Source organism: Giraffa tippelskirchi, chromosome 3, assembly GCF_054371585.1.
Source record: "Giraffa tippelskirchi isolate mGirTip1 chromosome 3, T2T-mGirTip1v1.2.pri, whole genome shotgun sequence".
NCBI classification, from domain to species: domain Eukaryota; kingdom Metazoa; phylum Chordata; class Mammalia; order Artiodactyla; family Giraffidae; genus Giraffa; species Giraffa tippelskirchi.
Window position 1 is genome coordinate 152,146,505 of NC_137277.1, and position 27,832 is coordinate 152,174,336.

A 27,832-nucleotide genomic window follows, 5' to 3' on the forward strand; every position below is an offset into this window, starting at 1 on the left:
AGTATACGGTATGGATTAGCGATCACCAAGCAAATGGCTTCAGTCTTTTCCAGAGATAAGCATCCTGTGACTACAGATCAGAAGAAACAACTATTTATTGATTTTATTACCGATGTTAGGATTAAGCAAAATAGCATCGACTGTGATGGAGCAACTAGTCCTTTAGACTCTCAGTAACAGAAGCAAAAGATTTTCATAGAATAACAATCTATAACAATTCACCTCATTTCAGCCTTAATCAAGACTGACTTACTGACTTTGATGGAAGACTCTATACATAAGACTGTCCTCTCACAATCAAACAGATGATAAAGGGAAGTTGTTTCCACCAGAACCAAAGCAGAACTCCATGTCCAATGCATTGAAAAGTCTTTCTTCTCAAAACCAACATGAATTCCTATGAGCAAAATAAGATAAATAATTTCACAATAGATAAGCAGACCTTATTTTGTATGATCTCCTTACATCAAGTTGAAAGGATGAAAATTGTTAACAGTCGTGAGACTTAAAGTTTCCTCTGATCTTTACCAAACCTGAGCTGGATGACTACGCACTCAGGTCCTCCCTATTTGATTCTGTTTCTGTGCCAGGCAAATGTGTAACCAGATGAACAATCTAGTGAGTGAAAGAGAATCTCTCTAATTTGTGTTTCCCATGATCAGGTGTGTTGAGCTTTGCCAGAAATGACTGATTTTACATTTCCCAAACAACTAGGGACTATGGCTTCCCAAAAGGATTCTTGGGAAATGCACTGTCATAAAAGCTGAGCGGCCCTTTTATGATTGGCTGTGATATTCCAAACCAGGGGTTAGAATATCAGCATCCTTTCCTGTCCTTTCCACAAGCCAAGGAAAAACACTATTATCTATTGTCCAACATGGACCTGAGAAATCACAGCGTTGTCTTGCTACTTTTTGAGAGATCCAGGAAAGCATGTTTAGAAATTTAGTCTTTCATTTCTGCCAGTCAGCCAGACCCAACAAGACAGGTTTTATGAGACTGGTTCCTAGATTGGCTGGTCTTCAGCATCACCAAGGGTGCCTGTTAAAAACTGAAAAACAGTCTATGAACAGGAGGGATGGAGTCCAAGAGAGGGCTCCTAGATGCTTCTCTATTAGGCTTTCTGACCCATAAGTCTTTAAAAATAGGACATTGATTTCAGTTTCTTCAGTAAATACTGAAGTAGTTCAACTTCTCTAACAAAATCATTACATGGACCAGCATCATCAAAAAATATTTTCATGGACTCAGAATTCCTCTAGCTCCCAATACCTCAGATCGAGAGGTCTGAGAGAAACTCCCAAGAGTCACACTATACTGGGGAACTTTGGATCTATTGAGAAAAAAATTAGAAGAATAAGTTACCTAATAATTACTTTTAAGATAGGCCAAAAAGAATGAAAGAATGCTCACAAAAGTTTTCAAAGCCAAAATGATTAAAACAATCATGGAAAGAGTATTAGGATCTATGAATCACTGAAAAGAGATTATTAGGTTCTATTCATATTTTTGGTGGTTTTATGTTTTTTCACATCTCTGAAATTAGAATGCAGTTTGCAATCAATTTTCACCAGGTGTCATGATATAACTGTCCATTTCTAAACAAGAAATGTCCAGAATTGTGCAGGTTGTTTATTAGAAACTTGAAAGAAAATCCTTGAGAAATTTTGGAGCACGCTTTTAAGAAAGGCTGCTCCTTGATATTTTTTAAATGTATTTGTATCAGTGGGACTACACTTCTTGCTTTGGTCCCCCCTCTGACTTTCTGAATCTTCCCAACCATCTTGTGGGTAGTTTTCTACCAATGTTACACCTGCTCAGCGGCCCAGAGCCAAGGATTTCTCTTACTGCTCTCTTGGGTTCTCCCTTGCTCTCACACCTCTCTCTTTTCCTTTTCCTTTTTCTATGTCTCCTATTCAATTTTAACCAACATTGTCTCAGTCTTAGTGTAGGCCCAGTACTGGTAAACAAAAGTGTATTTTCTCTGTGTTGGAGGAACTCACAGTCTAGCCAGGAATACAGACATCTAAGCCAAAACCAAGAAAAAGGACATTAATCTACGTGAGAAATGCTCTCGTGTAGAGTGATACTATCTTCTAAATGAGTGCAGAGAAAGCAGTTAATTCTGTTGAAAGCAGGGTGTGTGTGACGGGTGCTGGGAAAGCAATAGAGAGCATTTGGAAGTTGCCTCAGTCCTATATTTTGTTCTTTTCTCCTCAAACACACAGGTTTTTCTTTTTCCCAAGGGAGCTCCTGATTTATTCACTTCATTTGTGTTAAAATAAATGAATACACACAGATTGCAAGGTTTGTAAATATGGACATGAGACCTTAAAAAATCTTTTCAGCAAGTCTGTTTTGTATCTGTGTTCCCATCTAGGCTCTGAAAAGCTGTAAAGAACAAGTAGAGGGAAATTCAATGGCTGTGAGTGAGATGCCTGGCGAGTTTTTATAGGCCCAATTAAGTGAGCCAGATAGGCTAGCTGAGAAGTGTTCGTATCTGCCAAAAGAAAACATAATAACATAATACCTGATATCTGCTGGCATTTTATGTTCTGTAAAACTTGTAAAGACTGTCACAGTCATCTGGCCACAGGCTATGGTTTATTGTTGTTGGGCTTTTAAAAATTACTATTATTAGCAGATTATCTGCTTATTTAACAGCAGCGTGAATATTCTGTAAGTAACTTTAGAAACGGGATGGTTCTAGAGTTTTCTAAATATTTTAGTACCATTATTACTATCTTTTTTCAAGAGTTACATGGTATATATTATATCCCTTTCCTCTTTTTAATTCTTTGGCTTAATTGGAAGACTATTTACCTATGAAAGGGTGGGAGGGAGGGAGGCTGGTTTCCATTGTCAAAGACATAGCACTATGTGTTTTGGCAAAGGGGATTAGCTCACATAGGTCATGGTTGGAACAGAGATGGTTGGGTGAAGAAATAAAAAACATTCTGAGAGATTTGTTTCTTCTAATATGAAGATGATTTAGAAACCAACTCAAAGGAACATACTTGGCAGCTGTCTTAACAGTGAGGGACACATCTGGTGAATCCTGTAGTCAGAGGAAAGGGAAATCAAGATGCTAAGACTGTGCTAGCTGTCTTAGGAACAGATTTAAGATGGAATGTGTAACAGCCACACAAGTACAAGACCCATCAGAAGGTCATGTTCTAAACATAAGGGATAAGAGAGATGGATTCCTGCTGTCTAGCAGTCCAATACCAGAGCTGAGACTTGTTATGTTTTTCCTTCTATTTCTCCTGGAGGGCATCTGTTAAAAACTAGGGACATTAAAAAACAATTATGGATTAGTCAGTGGCTGTTAAGTTGCAACAGAAACCTAACAAACTGGCCTAAGCAAAAACAGAAACTTTGTTGGCTTACATAACTTTAAGGTCCATAGGTGTACCTGACTTCAGTCAAAGCTGGGTCCTACTCCTTCCCACAGGCCATTAGGAGCTCGATATTAGGAGAATAACTTTTGTGCTTCTCTCTGTCAGGACCACTGTCAAGGGTAAAACAGCCATCAGCAGCCTCAACCCAGAAACTCTATAGAAAGAGATTGTCCCATCCCCAATATATCCAGAAATTCCTAGAACTGATGTTCAATACAGTCCTCGATGGCTTGTTGACTCAGCCTAGGTCACATGTCCACTCCTGAGCTCCCATGGCCAGAAAGATGCAGTACTCTTACTGGTCAGAATTACATCACAAGGCCACTCCTGGAACCAGAAAGTAGAAACAGACCTACATAAATTCGATGAATGAGTATAAGTGAAGAAGTAGTCCCTGAAAGAAAATCAAGCTGCTGTCATGAGGGAAAAATGGACGTCGGGCACAATTAAGAGTTGTCTACTATAATTCCTAGTTTTTATAATGATATAAACTTTATCTTCTTAGGTTATCAAGAAAAGAGAGATAAAGACTTTTCCCTTCATATATTTTCAAGTTTATCATTAGAAAAGATGACTCTATTATCATTCTTAAAATCGCTGCCGTTGTTGGCTAGGTAAAAAGAAGATTTCTTTTTGTCTACTGGTTCAGTATCTTTGAGCTACCCCAAGAACGCAGCTGGCTTCACTGAGTTTTTCATGAAAAATAAACAGACCATTGGCTGTTTGTTCAGATAAGCAAGTGACATTTTGATTCACCCAAGACCTAGGAATTTGCCTTAGAAAGAGGCAATAAAATGCTTTGAAAGGATAAAAAGTAACTCATTTTCCCTGGGTAAGAATTGCTCCATCTGTAGCCACATGGATTGTTGTTTTGTGACAAGTACATATGCTATTCTGAAAAGTTTCACAAGATGCAATGAGGTAATGAATTAGAACCATCAAATGTACGTATCCACAACGATTGTAGTTTGGCTCCTACCAGAGTTAACCAACCCCTTCTCAGTTAATGAGACCCTCTTGAATTCCATAAACACATCCTTTCCAATGTGTCCCTCCATCAACAGTTGAGTGTTTCCCCTGATTTCCTAAAACAGCTGAACTGAGGAGTTTAAGAAGTACCAAGGCAGATACTGTCTACAAATTAGGGGGATTTTGGAAGGGCTTGAGTTTGGATGGAATGTGACACTGGTAAAACTTAAAATGCCACTTGAAAGATTGGGACTCACTCATCTAGATTTCAGGAAGTAGTGAAATTTCTAGGGAAGAAGACAACAAAATAAATTGAAGATTCTTTTTTTCTTTTGGTTGGTAGCATCAGTCCTCCTATATTTCAGTGTGGCTTTTACAGGACCATGATGACATATTAGCCATATGGAAGAAGATTATGTGAGTGAATTTCTAGCTTTTAAACATGTCTTAACTTTGAAAGAAGGCAACATGTTTACAGGCAATCCCCAACATAAAAATAAACTATGTTTCAGAAAATCAGTAAGAAATTGGTGGCTTGGACCCCATAGGAAAAAAAGTTACTGGTTGTAAGGTCCTGGACTAGCCTACAAAAAGTACACTAAAATCCAATAACTTTGTACTAGTCACAGAACGGGCTTCCCTGGTGGTTCAGTGGTAAAGAATTAGCCTGCCAATGCAAGAGACTGGGGTTCAATCACTCGGTCAGGAAAACGCCCTAGAGGAGGAAATGGCAACCCACTCCAGTATTCTTCCCTAGAAAACCTCATGGACAGAGGAGCCTGGTAGGCTATAGTCCATGGGGCTGCAAAAGAGTCAGACACAACTTAGTTTCTAAACAGCAATCACAGAACATGAACCCAGAAGTGGGATCAGGGGAACCATCTGAGCCAGTGGCTAAAGAAGGAAGTTTCCTTCTTCCTTCTTTTCTGGACACACTTTGGAGATGTTCTATGGCCCCTCCCTGTCTATCAGTCTTCAAGGATGTCTCCCCAGGTTTCCTGACCCATAATCCCTCCTACTTCATTATCATACTACACTTAAGTCCATGCTTCCCTCCAGAGTGCTCAGGAGTCCAGGGTTACCTCTCTTCATGGTCCTCCATTAAAGTACCGATTCTCCTGTAGTTCATTTTCATCACTCTGAGCTGGAGGGAGTAGAGTTGGGGCAAATAATTGGACCCATGAAGGTTCTTCCCACTCCCTGAAAGACTTCTCTTTCTAAAGCAGATATTTGATTTAACTCTAATTAGGTAAAAATTAGGCAGCATAGGGGAAGTCTAGAAGGGAACAGGAGAGAGGTCAATAGAATCCATCCTTAGAGTCCCTGGTGAAACCGAGGGGCAAGAGCGCCTTGGCTGTTAAGGCATTTTCGCCACACCTTTTTGCTGCTGCATCATGGCCTGAAGCTCCTCCAGCACCTCTTTTCTATGTACAGAGCCCAAGTTACCCCACATCTCCCAGTCAAACTGCCTTCCTGTGGGTAATGACCTAATCCTAGGGGAGGCACTGATATCTGCAGCAGCCTGGCCCTCAACTCCCTCGAAAGAAGTCTTTTGTTTCTAAGTCTTCCCCCAGTGGCCCAAGGCCAGTTGCTACAACTTACACAGACCATGACTCCTCAGGCAGCACTGTCTGAAGTCTGCCCTGAAGATGCTACTCCAAACTAGTGTCTTCTTACCCAGTCTTCCTAAGCCCACAGAGAGAGGTCCTGAATTTTAGACCCAACACACAGCAGGTATGGGAAGCATTTTAGAACATGGACCCTGCGTTCATATTCAGGCTACACCACTTGCTAACTGGCTAAATTTGGCCCATTTATTTAACCTCTCAGTCTTCTTTAAAATTCGGATAATAGTAGTATCTCATATAAGTATTGTGACCATGAATGAACTATTACATGTAAAGCACTTAGAATGGCATCTGGCATGCAGTAAAGTGTTCAAGAAAGGTGAGGAATTTTTAAGTGGTGCATGTACTGAGGTGTTCAGAAATAGTATGTTCCATTAGCCAGACAGCTGTTCTAAGTCATTGTTGGAGTTGAACCTCTTTGGTTATTCTAGAGTTCTGGGACATTATACAGCACACAGAGCATTTGGAAGGTCTTCCAGTCATGCTCGCTCTGGTTACCTCTGAGGTGCCCACAGCTCTTTCAGGTGGTAATGGTCAGGACCGGTTATAAGGCACTTTTGGCAAAGTCCATGGGTCAGGAGGTCAATATTTATTTCCCTGTTTCCCTCACACAAACTTTTCCTTCCAAAGTGTGTTCCTTTCATCCCTGACCCCAGGGGCACACCTAATCTCTTTAATGAGCTTGCGCTAAAATCAAAGACCAAAAATGAAAAGAATGTTAGAAGCTTCTGTTTTCAACTCTGCAAAAATCCTGAAGCAAAGAAACACTTTGACATGTGAAAGAAAAAAAACAAAAACTTACAGTTACCAAAGGGGAAAGCCAGGAAGGGGTGAATTTGAAATTTGAGATTAAAAGATACACACTATTATACATAAAATAGATAAACAAAAAGGACCTATTGTATAGCAGAGGGAACTATATTCAGTATCTTGTAATAACCTATAATGGAAGAGAATCTGAAAGAGAATACATGTGTGTATATATATATATATATATATATATATATATATAACTGAATCACTTTGCTGAAACATTATAAAGCAGCTATACTTCAGTGAAAAAATAAAAAAATTAAAAAGAGAAAAAGAAATACCTGGGTCTAGTTAAGGATTTAAAATAGGGAGAGAGGAATACAAAAAGAGTCTATGTAAATTATTTATTCAATAAATGTTACTACAGCCAGCTCAGTAATAACAATGGCATCAACACTGATTCTATAAGCAAATACCGTATATTAATTCTTCCAGACAACTCCATGTGGTAGGTGTCTTTAATTCTATTTTACAGATGAGGAAACTAATGTTCTGAGACTTTGTGCATAGTCATATGATCAGTAGCAAAGCTGATACTCCAATCTGTGCCAACTCCCTGTGGAACAGAAGAAAGGAAGGCCACTGTGACAGCTCTTGAGATGTTTTTTCTACAAGAGATGTTTGAAAGAAAGAGAATCTCTGCTGAAATTATCTTTAATTATCACTCATAATTTGTTTTTAACCCAATAGAACTGAACCCAAACCAAATGTTGGTATCATTTCATCACTTCTCTCTAAAAATCAAAATAAAATCATTCTTTTTATGCTATAATCAAATAAGTTAGGCTATCTCTGGCTCAAACGCAAACCTAAATACCAAAAATCAGAAAAAGAAAGTTCAGAACCACGTTATTTTTCCATAATATGTCAAAAAAAAAAAAGCCTATGCTTTAGTTACATTAGAGTGAAAAAAGAACTCTTTCTGCTTCTAATGAGCAATTAATTCCAGCTCAGGATGTTGAGTTTAGAATAGGTTAAGTTCCCCCAAACCACAGCCGTTTGTGTTGGATCATGGTTAAAAACCCAGAATTCCAGTTTCTACAATAATCACATTCTTTTCTTCTATTGCAATGGGAGAAATGACCATTTTTATGTAACATAGGAAAAACCATAGCAGAAACGCCTATGAATTCCAGATTTCCTAAACTGTTTTCAAAGCTGTTTAAAATCAGTTGAATACGTTTTATTTTAGCAGAGCTCAAAATTCTGAAATAAACTTTGGGAACTGAAATTTTTTAAATGAATATGTTTGGAGGACAAGATATGAAAATTCACTTTCATATGAATTTCATATGAATCACTTAACTTTGATGACAATGAAAACTCCATATGAACCATATTTGTGTTCCGATCCCAAAACCCAGAACCACCCCTTGCACAGCTTCCTAACTGTAATTAACCAATGAGGTTGCTGTGGTAGCCATCTTTTTCTTTCAGCTTAAGAAAGTGTTTGACTCAGAGTCATTCTGAAATTTAGCATCATTTGGTTCTTGTTAAGTAGTGACTAGTCTGGTGTTATGATGGGAAAAAGGAAAGTCAGAGAAAGCTCTTCTGTGAAATAAACAAGAAGAACACTTGAATCAAAGAAAATCCTAAAATGATCACAATCACAACAGCAGTATTGGAACTGCCATTCTCCACAGGAAGAATGACCCCTTTTGAATACATTGTGATGACACAGACTAGAGTCTGTGACTTTACAATCCTCCTATGACTCTCATTAATTTCTCTGTCTCATACCAAGCCTTGAAATCACGGTGCTAATTCTCAGAGTGTTTATGAGAAAGTGCAAAAGTTGACACCACTGACTTCAGCTAGGCTAACAGGAAAACTTTCCATTTGTTCAAGTAAATGAACTAAGAAGAGAGGATGTAATGTTAGTATTATAAACTATTGGTAAATTATTCCTTTTCTGTTTTGATATGATTTTTGTAAAGCAATGGAGTTCTTCGGTTTTTATCTCCATGAAGCTTTCTTCTGATAATTTAGATCATTTTATGTCACCTCTCAGCCTGTTCCCTAGACAGCAAAGCCAAAGCAGCAATGAAGAATAGTTTTTCCACAATCATTCATTCCTTTGTTGATTTATTTATCCACTGAATATTTACCAGTTTATATATGAGTATGCATCAAGCCTAACACGCATCAACAGTTACCAACAAAGAAGGAACACCTCAGTGGTGTGTGTGTGTGAGAGAGAGAGGTGGAAGCTATTATTGTTTGGAGGTTTCTCCTCTAAGGAAGCAGTAGGAAATATTTTATGAGAAAGAGGTTCCCTGGCATTATCTGATGTCTTTCACCTAATGAACCTTCTTGCTCACCCTGTAAAAATGGAGACTCCCAAGCCATGTGGAGATACTTCCATTCTTCAGTTTTGTTTTCCTATCTTCACCAATTATCAGAGTCCCAGATTGTTTCTGGATAGCAACTCTATTTTCATCGTAATTTTTATACATATCAGTTACTTTTCTTTTCTTCATCTATTTGGCATGAACCAGGTTTCCTGTTTTCCATACAATTCCCTTTACAGCAATTTCCCAGGTTTAAATTGTCAGACTGCACTTCAGCAGCACTGTGCTCTATGCATGTGTGGTTGTAAAGGAATCAGAAATTTACATTCCATAGAAGGAAATCATGGCCCCACAATGAATGTGAATGATGGCAGGAAGAAATCTTTTAACAGTACTTAAATTGGTCATTGAGAAAAACTATGAGATTTAGAGCTTTGTGGCTTACCTAGGGTTCCAGGACTATTTTTAAATTTCCCAATTTCAGAAATGGGTACTTTCTCCTTTCTACATATGGTTGCATAGATGTAAGGTTCAAAATGTCTTGAATACATGATGATGAAAGAGTTAAAGAAGATGACAAGCAAGTAGGAAAGAACTGACATTTTGTTTCCAGCATTCCATATTTCCACGTAATTTATTTTTAAGTGTAATTTATCAGAATTTTTTCATCCTTTTGCAATTAGAAGCTCTTAAAGACTTTGCTTGGAGGTTTTCTCTACAAAATAAGAAGAAACCCTGTTAATGTCCCTCATTGATTATCCACTTTCACTCATGCTGTGTCACTTTGGTCCCAGGACTGAAGAATAAAATTTCAAAGTGCATGGTAGTTTAGTCATACATTCATTTATTAATTAGTTCCTTAGAACTTTATTTCAAATCCTGAAATATGATGCTGTTAAAGTAATATTCAGAAAACTCAGCAGTGGCCACAGGACTGGAAAAAGTCAGTTTTTGATAGTACGTGAACTGAGAACTTCCAGATGTTCAAACTGGATTTAGAAAAGGCAGAGGAACCAGAAATCAAATTGCCAGCATCCATTGGATCATAGAAAAGCAAGAGAATTACAGAAGAACATCTATTTCTGCTTCATTGACTACACTAAAGCCTTTGACTGGGTGGATCACAACAAACTGTGGAAAATTCTTAAAGAGATGGGAATACCAGACCACCTGACCTGCCTCCTGAGAAACCTGTATGCAGGTCAAGAAGCAACAATTAGAACTGTACATGGAACAATGGACTGGTTCAAAATTAGGAAAGGAGTACATCAAGGCTGTATATTGTCACCCTGCTTACTTAAACTATATACAGAGTACATCATGCAAAATGCCAGACTTGATGAAGCACAAGCTAGAATCAAGATTGCCAGGAAAAATAGCAATAACCTCAGATATGTAGATGACACCACCCTTATGGCAGAAAACAAAGAGGAAATAAAGAACCTATTGATGAAGGTGAAAGAGGAGAGTGAAAAAACTGGCTTAAAATTCAACATTCAAAAAACTAAGATCATGGCAGTCCCATCACTTTATGGCAAATAGATGGGTAAACAATGGAAACAGTGACAGACTTTATTTCTGGGGCTCCAGAATCACTGCAGATGGTGACTACAGCCATGAAATTAAAAGACGCATGCTCCTTGGAAGAAAAGCTATGAACAACATAGACAGCATATTAAAAAGCAGAGACATTACTTTGCCATCAAAGGTCCATATAATCAAAGCTATGGTTTTTCCAGTAGTCATGTATGGATGTGAGAGTTGGACCATAAAGAAGGCTGAGTGCCAAAGAACTGATGCTTTTGAACCATGGTGTTGGAGAAGACTCTTGAGAGTCCCTTGGACTGCAAGGAGATCAAACCAGTCAATCCTAAAGGAAATTGGTCCTGAATGTTCATTGGAAGGACTGATCCTAAAGCTGAAGCTCCCATACTTTGGCCACCTGATACGAAGAGCCAGCTCATTAGAAAAGGCCCTGATGCTGGGAAAGATTGAAGACAGGAGCAGAAGGGGACAACAGAGGATGATATGGTTGAATGGCATCACCAACTCACTGGACATGAGTTTGAGCAAGTGCCACTGGATGGTGAAGGACAGGGAAGCCTGGCATGCTGCAGTCCATAGGGTCGCAAAGAGCTGGACACGACTGAGAAACTGAAAAACCACAAAACTTTTATTTGGTGGTAACTCTGTGCCAAAGTTGACTTGACTCTGAGGAATTAAGAGTTGTGTCTGATGGGAAAGGCAAACAGGAAACATGATTTCAGACATAATGGGATGTTTAGGAGTAATTGTACAGGGAAAATTTTACAGGTGAATGCATGGTAACGAGAGATTAACCAAGAATAAAGAAGCTAGATGCTTTTATCCTATAAAACTTCCCCGTGTGTCTTTAACCTTTCCTTTTGTCTGCATTTAGGGCACTGTGCCTCCAAGTAAGCTCCTCCAAATGTCCTTTGTAATGTCTGCTTAGTCGCTCAGTTGAGTCCGACTCTTTGCAACCCTGTGGACTATAGCCCACCAGGCTCCTCTGTCCATGGGGATTCGTCAGGCAAGAGAGTGGGTTGCCATGTCCTCCTCAGGGGATCTTCCCAACCCAGGGATTGATCAGGTCTCCCACATTGCAGGTGGATTCTTTACCATCTGAGCCCACCGGGAATCCCTTGTAATGTCTAAGCAGATATAAAGTGGCTTGTGTGATATTTCACAATCATACTTTTCTATGGACCCAACCTCTCATTTTAAGGATTTGAATGTTTGTGCATCGTGTTTGTCCTAGTTACTGACTGAGATCTTTCTATAGAGGGTAGATTTTCCATGTGTCACAACTTATTAGATGTTCATAAAACCAATTAGTCAGTCACAATTGACAATTTCAAAGATTTGGAGTAGAATAGAATAGATCAGAGAGATGGCAGGTAGTAAATATGAGTATTGATGGATGGAAATTTTGTTTCACAGCCAGTGTGCACACATATGTGTATGTGCTGGGTCATAATGTAAAGTAGATTTCTTCCTATGGGTCATGATTTTTTAAAGGCTGAAAAACTCTAGTCTAGACTTTAAGTTCCATATCTGGTTGGTTTGCCATTTCATTTATAATAACTCATATAGTACTTGTTTCAGACTAGGGGCTCAAGAATTTTTTTGAGTAAATATTGTTGAATACATCCTATCACATAATTTAAGGCACAGTTTTCTCTTCTTGATTATATGCATAGTATTATACTATATATAGATAATGATAGATATGTACACAGTGTGCATATACCTTAATTAATTTTATTTTAGCAGCTGATGGTTTATGTAGCTCTTAAATGGGCATTTTAAGAGTTTAAATTATACAACCAGGTCAGGCGGATATAGTTGCCATTGTTGTTATTGTCCAGTTGCCAAGTCACGTCCAACTCTTCGCGACCCCATGAAGTGCAGCATGCCACTTCCCTGTCCCTCACCATCTCCCAGAGTTTTCTCAAGTTCCTGTCTACTGCATCAGACATAGTCGGCATACTATAGCTTTTTTTTGTTTTCCAAAAATTACTTTTTTTTCTTTTACATCAAAAAAAGTTTTATTATAAATATAATACATGTTCACTATTAAAAAAATTAGATAATTGGTAAAAAGGGTTACAACAGAAATTTCAGTCACCTTCAGTTGACCACACAATAAATGAACACTATGTTTTGGAGCACTTTCTTTTGTATAAGCAGATACACACGCACACACACACACACACACAAATACACATACCCATGCATCTCACATGTAGTAATTATATTGGAATCCTACTGAATGTACTGTTACTTAAGCTACTTTTTTCACTTTTTATTAGATGGTAAGCATTTCTCATGCCATTAAATACTCTTCAAAAATATGAATTTAATGCTTAATGCACAGTATTTTCTAGCAGGGACTTTCCTGGTGGCTCAGATAGTAAAGAATTTGCCTGCAGTTTTCTAGAAAGGATATTCAATAACTGAATAATCACTATTGTTGTTGGATGTTTAAATTATTTTTATCATTTCTTATATAGGTAATGATGTACAAATTAGCTTTCTAAATAAATCTTTGCATCCTTATCATTTTGATATCATAAATCAATATATTTGTTATTTAATATAAGGCTATGAAAAAAAAATTTTAATTGATCCAAATAACCCAGCTTGCCCCTAGAAAAGTTGCTAAATTTATATTCTCATTAACAGCATATTTATTAATACATCCAACACATATTATTGCTCCATCTTATATAGGTTTCATAGCAGTCCTATTAAAACTGAGTGTTTCATTTATCTTTTTATCAACTTGAAATATCAAGTACTTTGTTTTTGTTAAACTACAACTGAAATCGAGCAATTCATGTGTTCATTGGCCATATAAATTTCTTCTTTTCTATGAATTTTTCATTTTTCCATTATAACATTTTCCTTTTTTGCTCCTGAGTTGTAAATGTTCTTTGCTGTCAAAAATTATTGAGAATTTTTTTCCACATTTATCAGTAGTCTCTTAACTTTATGATACTTTAGAGAGAAAAATGTTTTCATTTTTATGTAAACAAGTCAGAGGCTTTTATTAGATTTTTCAAATGGCATTTTAAATATCAGATCAAGATGGTCATGTGATTTTTTCTTTTTCTATTAATGTGATGATTAATATTAATAGAGTTTCTAATATTGAATAGCCTTTGCAGTTGTGAAAAAGTAAATCTACACTCCTATGCTGTCTGTTTTATTCTTTTAAGACAGAGCTGAGCATGAGTTGCTAGTCTTTTATTTGTGATTTCGTATATATATATTTGTAAGTGAAATTGATATCTAAGGTTTTGTGTTTTTTCTTAACTTTATTAGCTTAAAATAGAAGGGATATATTACCTTTATAAAATAATTTGAGTGGCTTTTTATGTTTCTATGCTTTGTAACAATTTCTGTAGTCTAGGAACTATTTCTTTTTTAAGATTTAAAATAGCTAATCCATAAAACCATCTGGCCTGATACTTTTTTGTGGATAATTCTGTGATCTCTTTTTCAATCATTGCCATAGATGGAGATCTTTAGGAAAGGAGATGTTTCCTCCTTTACTGAAGTTTGGAAAGTTTCTATCTTTTTTCTATTATTATTTCATTGATATTTTCAAACTTTTAGTACATTTTATGTTTTTTACCACTTAATATATTTAATAATCTTGTTTTTCTGCCCTAATATATTTATTCCTTCATTAACTTATTATTTCTCTTTCCTTAAGAAAGGATAATGCAAACTTTTAAAATTACTAAGCTTATCATTTTCAATAACTTTTTAGTCAATATAATTTAAGGCAGTGAGTTCACTTTTGAATTTAGTTCAGTGAACTTTCAGAATTGTTAGTATCTAAATGTTCTTTTTAGTTCTTTTCTAGATAATCTGAAATTTAAAATTCTTCTTTGACCAAGAGTGATTTATAAGATCACTATTTTAAATTTTAATAATTTAGGTTTTTTTCCATCTAAACTTTTATTAATATTTGGTTTTAATACTTCATAGTCAAGGACAGTGACTTCTGAAATTTCTGGCATTTATTGAAAGTTGGCATAATATATGTTACTTTTGTTATTTAAAGATTTAATTAAATTAAAACCATTTTTATATAAGTGTTAATTATTTAATAAATAGTTATCAAATGCCTAATATATTCTAGGACTTCCCTGGTGGCTCAGATTGTAAAGTGTCTGCCTATAATGCTGGAGACCTGGGTTCAATCCCTGGGTCAGGAGGATCTCCTGGAGAAGGAGATGGCAACCCACTTAAGTATTCTTGCCTGGAAAATTCCATGGACAGAGGAGCCTGGTAGGCTACGGTCCATGGGGTTGCAAAGAGTCGGACACAACTGAGCGACTTCACTTTTTTTAATATATTCCAACCACTGTTAAGGTGCTGGAGATACAGCAGAACGCAAAGTGGACAAAGTCTCTGACTTGGAGTACTTGCATCTTAGCATGTATGTATCACTGTATTTCCTTAAATGTAAGCCAGCATAATTGTTATACACACAATAAATTTAATGACAGAAATAAATTCTTACATAAATTAAATGTAAGAAAAGAACAGAAAAAGAGAACACCACCACATTAAATGTAAATCCTATACTATGCTTGGAAAAATGTGGTAAAATAATCTTATGAATTACATTGTTTCTGACATTGCGTATATTTATTTAACATCTTCTTGATCTTTCAAAGATAACCATTGGGTGAAAGTCCCTACTTACTATCTATTACTGAAACTTTCAGTTTTTTGTTATTTTTTTAGGTCTGTCTCTTGTAAAATGTTGACTTGTGGTGTTTCATTCTGAGGCTTTCTCTTCCTAAGAAATGTTTAGCTTATTTATGTGTTATCATAACTGGCATTCTTATTCTTTCTGTCGTTTTTAAACTTTGTGCTTTGTATACCTTTTTCTGGTTTCCTTTTTTTAGTTGTATTTTCTTTGATTATTTTATTTAATAATTTTAATCATACTGACTTTATAAAGACATTTTTAGCCTAGTTTCTCTGTCAACATCAAAGATGAAATCATCTCTATTGAGTTCCTTTCAGGTCAAAGGAACAACGTAAAATGACTGTGTGTTATCACAAATTTCCGTCACACTTTTTAACCTGTTGTATTTTGATCCACTCATATTCTAAAGAAAAGTGTGTATCTTCTTTTTAATATTTTGTATGGGATATGTTTCCTATCATCCAGGGACTACATTCCAAGTCTAATGGTAGTCCTTCTTTGCTTTAACGATTCCATAATTGAGTTCTTTCTCTTGACTCACATGCTTGCCTTTTTGAGTAATTTTACTTCAGGAGGCATGCATAGTATATTTTTGAATCCTGGAAATCTGATAATGTCATTTATATATAAATCTCAACACCTAATACCTGCTGCTTTGAAGTGTATAATAAATGTTTGTTGAATCAATAACATATCTGCTTCCCAAGGGTTTTTTTCCCTTAAAATTCCATTGTCTTTTGATTTTTAATATCGGTGAAAAAGAGATCTGAGGCTGACCTGATTTTTCTTCTTTGCAAGTAACCTGTTTTTCCTATCTGGATCTTATGGGATTCTTTCTTTATTCATGATATTCAAAATTTTCATCTGAATTTCTCTGGATAGTGGCCTCTTTTCATTCATTTTGCCTGGCTTTTAATTGAGTCCTTTCTGTTAACAGCTTCATGTTGATTTATTTCTGTTTTCTTAGTAGAAAGAGTGGATGTTGTACCTTAAAGGAGATGAGTGACGTTCCCTTGCTTGGTGAGGGGGAGCTAACTAATGTAAATTCATACCTCCTGTTGAGAGATGAGAAAACTTGAGGTGACAGAAAGTGAACCAAAATCCTGACCAATACCTAGAGGAAAACTTGGCTTCTGCTTAGTTTCTCAGATGGTTTTGCTGAAATCCTTGGGCAGGAGATCAGCTTTCTTGGTCTGCTCACCCAGCCCTGTCATCCTGTATTACCTGTGGCTATGTCCAACTTTCATCCTCATACCATTGCCCATCTAGTCAAGAGAGTATCTTTTATCTCTTGGACTTTTTTCCCGCCTGCTGTTTCCACTTCAAGAATCCTGGGTTCTCCAGATGTGCTATTTGAGAAGACATGTTTGTTTTCTAATACATTTTGTTTGCTCTAGTACATCTTTTTTTTTTTTTTTTAACTTCATTAACTTACTATTGCCTTTCCTTAAAAAGGGATAAAGCAAACTTTAAGACAGGAGAAAATCCATATGGGTCTCCCCATCAGCCCCATAACCTCTCCTCTAGTCTCATCCTGCAAATGGAGCAGTTTCAGCCTCCTCCTCTGTCCCCTACCCAAGAAAGCTGTCTGTGCGCTGTCACTACGTGCTCCTTTCAGCTTGGCACCGTTCCCAGCAGATCCACCTCAGTGCCGAGCCCTGGGGCAAGTTTCACCTATTTTATGTGCCTTTGGTCATTCCAACAGGAATCTGGGATACTAGTAGTAAATTCTGTCTCACTGCCATTGAATCCCAAATTCAATACCCATTGTAATGCTTGAAACTTCTCCAGAAGAAGGAATTTCTAAATGATGAATCATAGCAAGACCCAGGACAGTTTTACTGCAGTGCAAAGGCCATTTTCCTAGCATAGCTATTTCTTATTCACACACAGAAAAACAATGAGCATCTAGTGGTACAAGTGGAAAATATGGCTTTTTTCCCTCTTATATTGTTGACTCCTAATTTTTCTTTAAATGGTTGTGCACAAGTGTGACATGGTATAAAACTTCTAAGTTGGTTTCCTTACTGTTTGGAAGGAAAAAACCTCTGCAAAATGTAGTAACAAAGCTGATTTTCTAGTTGCACATCCATATAACTCCAGTGAGGCTAAGCTGAAAAAGCCATAGAAACTTAGAGGGTTGAGTTATTGTGGATTTTTTATTTACATTGAAGATGTGAAAAATAATGAGAGTGTAATGCTAGGTATTATGTATATGCAGTTACCTGAGAATATGTAAAAGTTTCATTTTCTACATTAAACTGCATTGTTATAATTCTTTAAAATGAAAAAGTTCCCTCCACAGACCTAAAGTTACTGGGCTTTATTTACAGTTACTTTATTTACAATAAAGATACTGGTTGCATGACTTCAGTAGTTCCTAGATTGAGTGTTATGCTAATAAAGAGCTGCATTTATGGTGCAGGAGAAGATACTGATTATGGGTTTAAAATGGTGGACGTGAGACAGCACTATTGAAGACTTGTCCCTTTTCACATTGAACTAACATTCACTCTTCATTTCGGTGACAGTTTCATCCAACTTCAAAAAATGCTTGGCCAACTCCCAGCCCCTTTACCCGTGTAGGTGTGGTTATTTGTTTTTCTACAGGTCCTTGATTTGTAACCACTCCCAAGAAAGTAGAGGAAAATCTGAGGAATTATTTTGCAAAAGTACTCAGAATTGGGTCAGTCCTACTCTGACTTTTATGACCTCCTTTCTTTCGAGATCTGGGACTCCACCTCACCGTGAATATCAGATTTCCATTGAGTCTAATGTCTCTGGTATCCCTAGAACCCTAGGGTTATGGTTCCTATCAGAATTCCCTGACCTAGATTGGGTACCCATTTGAACTTGACACCAACTTGCCGACCTGTCAGACAGTCTTGAACATGGGTCAGTCTAATCTCTCTTTTCCACCCAAAGTCATCTTCTTATGTCTGTCCCCATGTGTACTCATTGCTACACCTGAGTGTTGGTTGTAGGGTTGTGGTTACGTGCTTCTACCCACCCTAAACACAGCTGTCACTGGTCTGGCCCATTCAACTGATGTCCATGTATCTGGTGGTGCCAGCATCTTGACTTCAAAATCAGAAGGGCTGGTGGATACAAAGCTCATCCCAACACTGTAAGGTAGAGTGCTACAAAAAGTGATTGATGTTTATGGCTTCTTTTCTTAAAATGTTGGTAAATGTGTGCATCCAGAATATGCCAGTCAGAAAGCCTGCAGAAGCTCTCAGGCTGCAGTTCTATACGTGTGCTTCCCCATCTTAATAGCAAGCTCAACTTTGATGTCAAACTGCTCCTCTGTCTATGGCACTTACTGCCTAACCGTATTTCCTTTCTTAACTTGGAAACAATATGATAGATGCCACATTCCACACTGCTACCTTTTTTAGTTCTAGGGAAGAAAATAATGGAAAATGTTCAATTAATTGACGTGGAAAAATTTAAACTTGAAAAAGTCTCACTGAGTTTTGGCTTGGTGCTTTGTCTTTAATGTTTATTGCATTTTTATCTAGTTTAACATTCTTGTGTTCTACCAACCCAAAGCACAACTTCACTGGTTTGATTTCCTATTCTTTAGAAATGGCAACCCACTCCAGTACTCTTGCCTGGAAAATTCCATGGACAGAGGAGCCTTGTAAGCTACAGTCCATGGGGTCGCAAAGAGTCGGACATGACTGAGCGACTTCACTTCACTTCTTTAGAAATATCATCTGGGGTTAGCATGGAGTAAGGGATACCATCAATAATGAGAAGTGATTTTAAAATAATTTGAAATGATTTTTCTATTCATACATCCACACCCCCTTTCCAAGTAAATCTCAGTCAGGGACACAAGTGGTGACTGAGACTCCATTAGCTTTCAAGATAGTGAAGAAGTCAAATGAAAGATTTGCAGCTCTAAATAAAATAGCACAAGTGTAGGACCATCACTAGACATGCAAGTGTAACTACGATGAAAGTTATCTTGAACAAATCAGTTCCCAGGATGGCATTCAATTCTTTTGATAAATATGCTTGATACGATGAAGTACAGCTTCCAGAAAGATAATGGAGCAGATAATTAATCTATTTGGAAATATAAACACACACACACACACACACACTCACACACACATACACACACCACAGGGAGACAAGGACCATTGGTTAGCAAAATCTTGTTGGAACAACCTAAATGTCCTTCTCTAGAAGAGTATGTAGCCTCAGACATGGGAAAAAAAATAGAAAAGATATTTTTGACTGCAGTAAGGTTTTTGATTCTGTGGTATAAGACCAAAATCAATAAAGGACAAAAGAGCCAAGCTCTCACTTCTTTTACATATGTGGGCGGTGATTTCGGAGCGCTGGTAAACAAGTCATTAACGTTTCAGTGTCAGTTGTCTACGGCACACCAAGTGGGGCTTCCCAGGTGGTCCAGCAGTAAAGGATCTGCCTGCCAAGGCAGGAGGCGCAAGACATACGGGTTTGATCCCTGGGTTGGGAAGATCCTCTAGAGAAGGAAATGGCAACCCAGTCCAATATTCTTGCCTGACAAGTCCCGTGGACAGAGGAGCCTGGCAGACTTTGTGATCAGTTCAGTTCAGTCGCTCAGTCGTGTCCAACTCTTTGCGACCCCATGAATCGCAGCACGCCAGGCCTCTCTGTCCATCACCAACTCCCGGAGTCCACCCAAACCCATGTCCATCGAGTCGGTGATGCCATCCAACCATCTCACCCTCTGTCGTCCCCTTCTACTCCCACCCCCAATCCTACCCAGCATTAGGGTCTTCTCCAATGAGTCATGGGATCACAAAGAATCAGACACGACCGAGCGAGCACACACACACACGCATACCACGTAGTCTTCTCTCTGAGGATAACTGATCAGGGCAGTTAAAGAATGGGCTGTTCAGGTTCCTTCTGCCACATAAAGCCTTCCAGAGTTCCGTCATTAAACCCTTCTTGTTTCTGTGTAAGGGCAGGTGCTGGACATACCTTTCATCACAGTCTGTCTCACCCTCCTCCTCCACTTCCCTCCTTCCACTTTTAGCACCCCCACTGCCATTGTGGTAGTGAGTACAAACCTGACAAAATGCTTGTTGAACTATCTACCATCGCTTCTAGGTTTCTCTCAAGAAAAGGAGGAGGATCAAGACACTTTCATAGTCATGTTAAGAGTAACACAGAAGTTTCCCCATATATGAAGTCCAGTTCCCTCTACTAGAAGATGAAGCATAGGCCTCATCTCACTACCCTTTTCAAGTAACTGACAACTGCATGATGTAGTCAGAGATGGGTTGGCAGCTCCTGAGTAGGAATTTCTCATGGTTCACAGTAAAAAGAAATTTTCAGTCAAACTAAGAATAGCCAGTGACTACAGTCACCAGCCAATGGTCTACTCTAGTGATCTGGAAGACAGGTTCCATACTGCTCCCATTAGCCATCCTATAGGAGGTTATGCTCCCATTTTAAATATCTACACCATCACAATAACTCTTGTGAGGCCTTCCCCAGTTGCTCCAACTATGTCACCTTTTCCCTGGTGGTGCTTTCTATGTCAGGAAGTAAAATGTAACCACGTCCTACCTGGTGCCATCACACAGCTTAGTTAAGAACCTGTGGATTTTTGAACCCCACATCTTGCCCCAGCCTCACACTGAGGGCCCTGCTGCCCCTAGACAAATGCTTGCCAGGTTGAATTCTCAATGACCCAACTGGGTAAACAGCCAGGGTCATCTAGTCATCTCTAAACACAAGGTACAGACCTTCTGACACCTGTCCTGTGCTCTCACCTCCGGCTTCTTCTCTCCATGTCAGAGATAACACAAACCTAAATATTCAACGAATTAGCATAATAAGGAATTCCAGCTCATGGGTCACTGCTAACATCTTTTGCCACTAAAGTTAACTTGGTGAGTGTGCTTTACAATGTTCCAAGCAGCTACCTGACATGCAGGCAATTACACCCATAGGATGAGCACCTCATTCATGTCTTTTTATAGATGAAATCAGTGTATGTTCATGGATTTTGAAATAATAGATATGGATAAGGTGGCATGACCTCACCTGAGTATGAAAAAAATTAACTTCCAACACATTTTTAATGCAAATGTTACCTTTGTAAGTGGATGACCTGAAAAGAAAAAGTGTTTCCATAGTAACCTAAGGGAACACATAACCTGTTTATGGTAACTTCTCCATGAAGAGAGCCAGGCGTGGATTGGGGATATGCTTTGATGTCTGCTGGAAAAAAAAAATAACTGACAGCCTTGTGTGAGTGAGTGGTTATATTTCACTTTATTTGCAGTTAATTTAGAAAATAAACTTTCATAATGAACTGCTGAAATACACACTTGAAACAACCAGATGATCTGTCAAGATATTTTCTAAAGTGTAATTTGTCATAGGTGACAGCTGAGGCATCAGTTTAAGAGGACCAGATTAGGGATGAGGACTTACGATAGGTCCTTCCCATTCCACTCGTGTCTTTTTACCTGTGCTCTGTCTTCTTCCCTAGGAATCACTGAGGCCTTTTCAAGCTCTTAGAGCTCTTCTTTTTTTCTTTTTCCTTATTTTTTTACCTCCAAAAATGTTATGTAAAAGCCGCCCTTCTGGAATTAAAATTCTATACTGTGAGGATATCACAGAAAAGGGACATATTGATTATACTTCACTTTGTCTACTGACATGGCTGTTGGAGTTGGTGGCTTTTGGGAAGTGCCATTAGCTAGAAGCAAGTCTGACATCCACAAGACACTATATGCTTATATTCCCTTTTTCTTACAGATGTAACATCTACTAAAGGCTTGTCTATAGGAGATTTTTTTTTTTTTTTTTTGAGGGTGATTAGGGAACAGATGCATACAGTTTTAAGAAGTATTTCTTTGAAGAGCCATTGTTGAGCTGGCTCACTGACAGGTCCATGCCCATGGGCTCTGGTGTGGACCTGGGGAAGAGGCCCTGGCTACAATTACCCATCTGGTATCCATCTGGTTGCACAAATGAAAAATAATACCAGATCACAGAGAAGCCATACCAACTGCCAACTCGGTATAAGCAGGCAAAGAAAGGTGCCACCCAACAGCGCTGTGAAGAGTAAGAAATGCTGTCCGTAGGGTCTGCACATTTCCACCCCAAGATGGAAAAGAAGAGCACGCAAGAGCCTCTGGAATGGAAATGCTGCACACATCTCACCTTACAGCTGCCACTTATTAAATATTCCACCAGGTTCTCTCTGCCACGTTAAGTTGCTAGTGGAATTTGGGAGAAAAGGTATCCTAATATACTTGAGACCTGTCTTTTGCTACCCACGTCCATACACAACAGGGTTAACAGGACTTGAAGACTTCTAAATGAGGAGTTAGTACCAGCTACAAAAGGGAATTGATTTCACTTCCATGTAACGCCACTTTGCAGTAGTCAAAGATTTTGTGCTTTCTGTAAAATGATTTCGACATTTATCGATTCATTACTTTCTCCTCCTTTTTCCCCCTTTTTTCTGACTTTGTCTGCTTTCCTCCAGAATACAGTGTGCTCTGGTTATTACAGTGGCTAATAGTTGAGAATCTGTCTATTGATATAACCATCAGAGATATGCCATCCTCAGATAGTACCCTCCCACCCAGTGGAGCTACAAATGGAAATGCTGTTTCAAAATGGGAGCTGGGGACGGTGTACTTGCCTATGAGGCTGATCATCCATGGTCACGTTTCCTGTTCACTCACTCCACTTGCTCTGCAGTACTGGTCCCTGTCTTACTTTTTTTTCCTTATAATTTTTATTTATTTGGCTGCTTTGGGTCTTAATTGTGGCATGTAGGATCTTTCCTTGTATCATGTGGGATCTTTCTCTATTGTGGCATACGCTCAGTAGTTGCAGCAAGTAGGCTTAGTTGCTCTATGACATGTGGGATCTTAGTTCCCTGATGAGGGATCGAGCCTGCATCCCCTGCACTGGAAGACAGAATCTTAACCACTGCACCACCAGGGAAATCCCCATCACCGCCACCACCTTGCTCTTTACGTAAATGTCAGCTATGACCAAATAGAGTAAGAATTTAGTGACCTTACAATCACCTAGGCAACAGCAACACATTCTCTTGTCTTTTCTATGCATTAAAAGGGTTATCTTCATAATAACTTATACATGGTAGTTTACATGTTGTTATTCAGCTGCTAAGTCATGTCCAACTCTTTGTGACCCCATGAGCTGTAGCACACCAGGCTTCCCTGTCCTCCACTATCTCCTGGAGTTTGCTCAAGTTCATGTCCACTGAGTCCATGATGCTATAGTTTATGTACTGCCATATATTTTGAAAGACATAATCACACACTCTTAGCTGTGAGTAATCTATTGAAGACAGAAACTCATTTCTACAGGAGAGAAAACTGAGGCTAAAAGAAGTTACATAAATTGCTTATGATCACATCATTAAGTGTGAACCCAGATCATCTGTCCCCAAATCTAAACCTCTTCTACCGGATTAAGGTTTTGGTTTAATTTTTTTATGTCTCTAAATTTGTCATCCCTTTTTACATAAGGAAGTACTAACTCCATAAGGATCATTGCAATTTCCCAAAATATAAGGCAGCCAGAATCAGAGCTAGAAATTCTGAGTGGGACAAAAACTCCCACCCTGTGGGTGGCTAGAAGGATGAGAGCTAAGTTGAATCTCTTTCTTTCGTAAACTCCTTCAAAACGTTTCACATACTTCCACTGAGAGATGAAGCAAAGGGAAAGTCTCTTCCTGGATTGGCCACACAGAGACTCATACTGAACAATTCAAGAAGATAAAGTGGGGAAGAAAGAAAGGTTATAATTTAGAAGCACAGATCGCCTGGCTGAGAATTGTTGTAAAGTAATTAAATCATACAGGATCACTAGGAAAGTGCCAGGATGGAGGTGAGTGAACGATAGAATGTCAAAGGAAAGAGGTTATGATTCCAAAGATGAGATTTCAATATCGACGTCTACCTTGACCTGTGCACAAAGCCAAAATGAACTTAAACCTGACTCCGTGTGGAAGAAGTAAATTGCATACTCTGTGCAAGAAGATAGAATATTGTAAAGTCACTTGCTTTTCCTCTTCTAACTTATGAGACTCAAGTTCTTTTACCATAATTTATACTAATTAGTCTTTCCACTTAAATCAAGAGGGAAACTGCAAATGTAGCCATCCCTGGTCGGCTCCTTATTAGAGACAATTAAGAGTTAGAAGAACAAAAACACATCATAGGATTAATGATAAGAAAAACCACCCAGAGAGAGAAACACGAAGCAGAACAGAGCTGAATAAAAGAAACTGATAGCCTTCAAGAACCGCTCTTCAGCTAAGGTCTAAGCGGGGTCGAAAGTAGAATCGCTGGGTCATGTTAGCCTCCCCTGCTGTATTCTCCTCTGTGTTTTTCCTCCCTCCTGTCATGTTGCATTTATTAAGAAATGTTCTCGCTCTCTAAATCCAATTCATTAGTTTCCCTCCATGCATAAGAGGTACGTCATTACTGATGAGAGAAAAATAAGTACAAACCTCATCAGCCTTGGTAAATTTCAGCCTTACACATTATTGCCATGGAAGCTTTATCCCAGCATTCAGCTGGGGCACAAAGACACAGGAGAGGGACTGAATATGAGGGGGCCTCACACCACTCGCGGAGTCCTGCTGCTAATATCATTTTATACTTTCCCAAAGTGGAAAGGAGGAGATTGGGGAACATTTAATTGCCTTATAAACTGATTGACAAATCGGTGATCTGATGCATATGGATGATCTTTTTAGTGCAATGGCTCAGAAGCCGCTAGCAGAGATCATCAGAAGCTATGATTTGCACACCCTCCACAGGGTTATTACAGAGAAGCGGAAGGATGGGTTGATTATTATCTTTCCTTCTTTCTGTGCTTTTTTTTTTTTTCTCAAATGTTTTCTTCACCTCCAGGGAAATGCATTCTAGCAGCATGAGCACCACTATTAATCAACACTTGCAGCAATAATCAGTGAGTGAAAAATGGTGACCAGAATCTGAGAATGCACTGGCATAACTGTCTTCTGAGTTTTCCTTTGTGATCATGCCTTGGCATTCTAACATGGATAATTTATACAAAATTAATGTTGGCACTTTCTGAGGTGCAAAGATTTATAGAAGCAGTGCTTACTTCTTCACCCATTAAAAAAGAAAGAGAAATCATTTCTGGTCATGATGAGTAATATCTTAGAGCATTTAAAAATATACTTGCTATCTTCATGTTTCTTTGTGTTATGTTTAGCCAGCCAGCCCCTTCACTTTTGAACATGGATGCCGTGAAAGGCAAAACTGTTAGAAGTTCTTGCTTCCAGTTTTCCCACAATTTTCACCCGGAGAGGGTGTGAAAAATAGTCAAGAAATCAAAAATAACTTAGGTCCCAAGATCCTTCTGAGGACTGTTTGGTGTTATTGGCAAATCAAAAATAAAAACAAAAACTAAAGCTGAGTGATAGGAGGGGCAAGATGCTGTTGCCACACCTGAGAAAGCAGTTGTCAAAGTAGAGTGACTTGGGGCCGGTGATGACATTATACACACACCCGAACCCATTTCAAAATTCAGCTGCCCTTTCCATTCCACCAAGTTACCTTTCAGTTCATACCATCCTGTGATCAAGAGGATCAATTCTGAGGTGTCAACACTTGGAGAATTTCTCTGAAACTTGGCTAAGTTGGGATGGGCTTGCCTGGAGCCAAAAGTCACGAAGGTGCAGGACCACATCTTGAAGAGTGAATGACAGACCATGACTCATAGGAGCATGATACCAGCCCCTTGTCTGCAGATCGCTCCTGTCATTAAAATCAATGCAACTTAATTAAAGCAAATTACAGATAGATACATCTATAAATAAGATATTAAAGTGTGCTGCTGAATATGATAATTGCTGCATATTTAGCAATCAGTGTGTGTGTTCTGCTTTTGCCAGGAGGAATGCCTTTCAGTGGAATCAATGGAGCTTTATTAAAAACCATCCAAATTAGAGGGAGAAATGATGAGTGTTATAATAACACAAAATAACTGTGTCAACTTTCATTGCAAAGAAAGGAAAGCAAAATATGTCCATCCCTCTTTTTTCACTTAAGGAAAATATTAGACATATTCTCTTTAAGATGCGGATATTTTGAATTTATAAATTTTAATTTCTGCATTCTCTTCTCCCAGAAGAAGGCAGAGGGAAAGTAATGATCATAAATAAAACAATTCAGCAGTGGGGCTGAAGTGTGAGAAGTACTCTGGTGCCTAGATAAACTGTTTTATACCTTGATGACAGAAGACAAATAAATGAAGTCCATACTCTAAACAGACCTTTAAGTGGCTTTTTTATTCTTCTAGCCACTAGATGTTCTGTGTGAGAAAGTTTTCATAGGTTAATTCAAAATAATGAATGTTGGAAATAAAAACTCATTTTCATCACCTTCCATAACTTCTCTCACTACCTTACCCCTGTCACCTTTTATCATAAATAAGAATTAAGCTTGTGGCCAAGAAACATCTTTTTCTTCTCAAGTTAATTTTAAAATATACGTTAAAAATGTCTTTCATCACCCAATTTAAAAATCAATAATGGAAAACATAAGGGTTAATTAAATCACTCCCAGGTGACCAGGATCATTCTCAAATTTAAAAAAATAAATAGTAAAATTACAAAAAGATTTCCATGTAGAATGTTCTAAGAGATGAAAAAAAGAGTCACTAGACAGACAGACAGCCACTTGTGCAGAGCTTGGTAAAGACATTTAGGATTTCTTCCACTGAGTTGCTCTGTATGCATTTGTCTCTAGAAAGTGAAGGAGGAAGAGAAAGAAAAAAGTTAAAAGAAAAGGAAAAAGGGAGGAAACAAGAGGAGAAATGGCTGTTTGGAAAGTGATTTATAACTCTTTGACTTAATCAAATGATGACATGTTGAATATCTTCCAGGCACTGGTCTAGGTGATGGGGAGAGAGGATCAAGTCTTGACTTTTGTGCAACTTATGTCTGTGAAGAAAGAGAGACAGGAAACAAATGAAGAATAAATTCTGGGCCATGATTATTCCCACAAAGAAATAAAAGCTGGGCTAAACGCCTGAAGCATGGTGCCAGGTGAGGCACACTGTTTTATGGAGGGCAGTCAGGAAGGCTTCTCTGACAAAGAGACATTTATGTAGAGACATAAGCAAAAGAAGGACCAAAAGCATGTGGGTGGCTGGAGTGTAGGCATTCAAGGGAAGAGGGCAATGTGCCTACCAAAGCCCTGAGATAGTAACTTGTTTGGGAAGCCTGAGGGGAGGCGCAGGAAGGAGAGCAGCATGGCTGAAGCCATGGGAGCAGGTGGCACATTGGAGGGATCAAGACAGGGAGGTGACTAGGTGACAACTGAGTGAGTCTTTAGAGCTAAATAATTAAGCCCACTGATGCTCACTGATAGTTGTTATTTCCAGTTTTCTACGATGCATATACAATGCATAACACTCATGCTTGGAAAACAGTCAAAA

The 27,832-nt window shown here is 38.3% G+C and overlaps 1 protein-coding gene across 14 annotated transcripts in view; it reads left to right on the plus strand.

Annotated features, from left to right (window-relative positions):
* Positions 1-27,832, plus strand: part of PARD3B (par-3 family cell polarity regulator beta) — a 1,110,743-nt gene that overhangs the window by 1,000,448 nt on the left and 82,463 nt on the right. The gene's annotated exons all lie outside the window — the stretch shown is intronic.